The following is a 4,305-nucleotide window of genomic DNA, read 5'->3' as shown; positions in this document are numbered from 1 at the left end:
CCTAAGCTAGTAGGCTGCTGCTAAGCCTGTGCTTTTGGTCCCTAGACTGAAATGAGCAAGTTAGGAGTTTGAATTTTACGGGATATACAGGCACAGTGGTAATATGAGTGAACCATCAATCAAGAAGCTAATGTTCTGGGGAGACAGGGGTTCGAATCCTACAACAGTAGATAATGAAATTTGAATTGAATTCAAAATCAGGAATGGTGAATAACTAAGTAATGTTGATTGTCATAAAAAGCTGGTTCACTAATCTGCCATCCTTACCTGGTCTGGTTTATGGGGGACTCCAGACCCACAACCAAATGACTCCCTCAGTTGCCCTCTGAACAATTAGGGATTAGCAATAAATGCTGACCCAGCCGATGACATCCACATCCCATAGAGGCATTTTGTTTAAAAACTGAAGCAGTTGGCATAATCTCTAAACAGGTCCAGTCAAAGCTTTTCAGCACATTCAGATGATCCCAAAATAGGGGGTTGTGCCCAGTTCAAAACCAGGAGTATGAGCCAGGTCCAAAAAAAAACAGGGAAATTGGACCAGCCTGGTCAGAATCCAGAACAAGTCAGGCCACAATCAAGGATTATGGTACAATTTCCTAAAACAGGGAGGGGAACAGCTCTAAACAGGGAATATGCCCAACCAGAAAATAAAACAAAAATTGGAAATGGTCAGGTTCTGGAAACAGGGAATGGCAGGAAACTGGAGCTGAGGATTATCAGAGCAGAATCAATGGGCTGAATGGTCTTCTTCTGCTCCTACATTATACGGTCTTATTGATCTAACTCCCCAAACACCTAGTGGTTATTCACAATTGTGATCCTGTACAATTCCAGTCTTGCCAACTCCATCTAGACACAAGGAATTCGGAAGGGGTTTTCGTTTATTCCACTAGTTCGCACAAAAGACAACATTTGCCAAGTTTATTTTTTTTTAAGAAAAAGAAACACAATCACATTTGTAATCTATTCCAGTCGTTTCCCAGTACAACTTTGATCGTCTTACAAGGTAGGACCCTTTCTTTAAAAGCTATGTTATGGAAAAAGTTATGGAACATATGGGATCAGTCACCTTGTTGAGGTGGTGAAGACATTTCACGAGATCCATTGCCACTCAGCATCCATCGCTGGGTTTGTAGGAAGGTTGGTGTGTACAAGGGTCAATTCTCTGCAAGGTCATGGGAGGTGGAGGGAAGTGTTGGGGGGGGGGGGGTTTCTCCGCAGATATACCACCCCTGCGTAACGCGAGCCGAACGAACAAAACTTTTACAACAGGTATTGTTTGTTTGGCTCGGCGTCAGGCAGGGGTAGAGTTTGCTCGGTTCCTCTAGACGCTTCCAGGAGAGGGGATAAACGTCCAGCTATTAACAGCGAGAAAGAGAGAGAGGCGAGGGAATCTTTCAGTCTCCCGGAGATCCTTCCATCCGCCTTCTGCAGGATCTATAACTTGAGCTGTCCCGTGTCTGACCCACCACTGTCCCGGGTCATTGAAGTGTTCCTCTTCCTTTTCCTGACGTGGCTTTTGTAGAGGGAGGGCAGAGAGGTGGGGGGTGCGCTGAATGCCCCTGTTTGATCACAATCCTTTTAACTACACACAGAGAGAGTGACAAGAGTTTAGGTTTACTTTATTCTGAAACGAGGCAAGATACCCCGAAGTATATTGTTTAAAACCAGTTTCAAATTTTCACCGTTTTTACGCATTCCCCCTCTTTCTCACCTTCCCCAGAAAACAAAACTGCCTTTGAGCCTTCACGTTACGGAAATGATCCTAATGCAAGTTGAAAGGGAAGGGCTGAGGTGGTTACAGTGGATCAGGTTCGAATCCAGGTGGAGACACGTAACCAAAAATGGGCAATTTTCAGAAATTATTTTCAGAAAAGAAAAATTGAAAGTTCGGTACATACTTTAGAAGATTAAAGTAACAGCCTTAAAGAGGCGCTCGACCCATGAGTTGTGTCACAGCGATCATAAATCTTCAGCCGTTGACTGAGTTTCAATGACATCAAAAAAATGTTATTGCAACAATTTTATTCGAGGGACTACGAGACAGACTCCATATCCTATTCCCTCAACTCATTCCATTTGAAATATCTGCTCTGAAACTGACTCGTCCCCAATTCTTTCAGAACTTTACCTTTAAAAAGTGACCCCACCCATCCGAAATAAAATTGGTTTGTTTACAGATGGTGGTATATTGTTCTGGAGATGTTTAATATTTATATAATACACACCCACACATCCGGAAATATCACGCTTTTCAATTTAATGGCAAGTCGCCGGGGACATTCAGCAGTGTTTTTCTCCCCTCAAAATGCCTTCCCACATTGTTATTCCCAATTTTTTTTACTGAAGAAGGGTCTAGGCCCGAAACGTCAGCCTTCCTGTTCCTCTGATGCTGCTTGGCCTGCTGTGTTCATCCAGCTCTACACCTTGTTTTTCCCACACTGTTAGCAAGTCTCAAATTCTGCAGCGAACTTTCTTTAAGAAGCTTATGGAAATCCAGTCGATGCAAAAGATGTAGAGAGAAAGGTTGCAAAAGCAACACGCTTCAGATTTCCAATAGCTGCAAAAATAAAACATGAAAAGGCAGAACAAAATACTTGTCCGATGAGGAGATGTTTGTCCCACAGATGCTACCCGACTCGGTGTTTTATTTTCCAGCCTTACAAAAGGGGGGAGGGCGGAGAAGTTAATTTAAAAACGTCGACTTGCTTTTCCAGAGTATTATTTGGCATTGAAATTGCACGAATGCAACCCAAAAAATATTATTTGGCATTGAAATTGCACACATACAATCCAAAAAGAAAGTATTTTACATTAAGGTTGCCAGAATGCAACCCACATAATATTATTTGGCATTGAAATTGCACGCATGCAAACCAAAACATATTTTGTTGCACTGAAATTAAGATCAACCTTACTTCGATTGCAAATCCCCCCCCCCCGCCCCGAGTTTGCGAAGTTTCAGAGACGACAGATGGCTCTTACCTGCATTCGGGTGTCTCTAAGTGACACGTAGGCAATTGATCTTGCAGGTAGCGTTCAAACCGAACTCACCTGCGCTGGGAGACCGGTCGCGCAGAGGCCACGGGGACTGGCTTCGTCTGAGAGTCCAGCCGCCCCTTATAAAGCAGCACCCCCCCCCACACCCTTCCCCTTCCCACCCCTTAGCGGTTTATCACTGGCGAAGAGACAAAAGGAGTGTCAGGAGACTGGATTTCACTGGCATCTGTGCTGGAGAGCAGTTCCTAACAGGTGCACCTGTCAGGCACTGAGATTAAATATTGACACTACCAGGAGGTTATTAGCGCTCATTAGCCTTTTTTTGGTGGGGGGGTGGGGAGAGAGAGAGAATGTCTATATGCAAAACCCGAACCACCCCTGCAAAAGATGGGAGGGAGCTGGTTAATATTGGAACTTGCTCTGACGGTAGATTCTCTAAGTGCGAGGTGAGTTGTAACAGGAGGAACACGTCCCCAAGAGCACCTGCCCATTTCCACAGCGGGAAGGTGGGGGAGAGACTGAGGGAGAAGCAGGATGCAAAGGTCTGAGAGAAAAGCACAGGGCGCAGCGGGCAAGTTAGGCGAGACTAGGAGCCTTAGAGGGAGAGAATAAAGGAAGAAGTTATTGCCGGGGAAGGTACATGTTAAACAGACCATGAGTTTGTTACATTGGCAGAGTTCCCCTATATCCTTAAACTCCCCTTATCTTTAATGCATCTTTCCCCAGTTATTTTGTTCAATTTATTTACTATATACTTGAGCATTAACTACTGTACGCACTAATCTTTATACTTTCTCCAACTCCCTTTTGCCTACGTAGTTTTGCAAGCTCTCTGCTTTCATTTATCCCTTGAGAGTCCCATTATGGGATCTTGCTGCGTACATTTTCCACTGTTGTGTTGCCCCCTAGTGCTCAGTCAGAGGCATGATCTAAAGGCAGGATCTTCCCTGTTTCTGCCTTTTCAAATTTCTATCTCATCTATAACTATCACAATGGAAATGTCACTGGACCAGTAATCCAGAGGACCTGCCCAATGCTCAAAACAGACTTGGGTTCAAATCCCATCAGAGCCGATGGTGGAATTTAAATTAAATTAATAAATCTGGTCATTCATTGTTGTAAAAATTCAAGGGTTCTTGGGGTAGCTTTCCTACCTCTGAGACAAGAGGTTCAAGTCCCATCCACTGCAGTAGGGTTTAATAACATACCTGAACGGGTTAACCACAAAATGTTGAAAAACCCATCTGCTTCCCTAATGTACTATAGGAAAGGAAACTGCCATCCTTGACAACAAGGTGCAGG

General features: G+C 44.1%; 1 long non-coding RNA gene across 1 annotated transcript; it reads right to left on the bottom strand.

Annotated features, from left to right (window-relative positions):
* Positions 1-909: 909 nt before the first annotated feature.
* On the bottom strand, positions 910-3,115 carry LOC125483545. Its single transcript, XR_007262491.1, has 2 exons — positions 2,989-3,115; positions 910-1,588 (listed from the first exon to the last, which is right to left on the bottom strand). It is a non-coding gene; the product is annotated as an uncharacterized LOC125483545 (long non-coding RNA).
* Between the last annotated feature and the right edge of the window lie 1,190 nt (positions 3,116-4,305).

Source organism: Rhincodon typus, chromosome 7 (genome assembly GCF_021869965.1).
Source record: "Rhincodon typus isolate 14 chromosome 7, sRhiTyp1.1, whole genome shotgun sequence".
In the NCBI taxonomy this organism is placed as follows: domain Eukaryota; kingdom Metazoa; phylum Chordata; class Chondrichthyes; order Orectolobiformes; family Rhincodontidae; genus Rhincodon; species Rhincodon typus.
The sequence above is the reverse complement of the archived record's forward strand: the minus strand, read 5'-3'. Positions and strand labels throughout refer to the sequence as shown.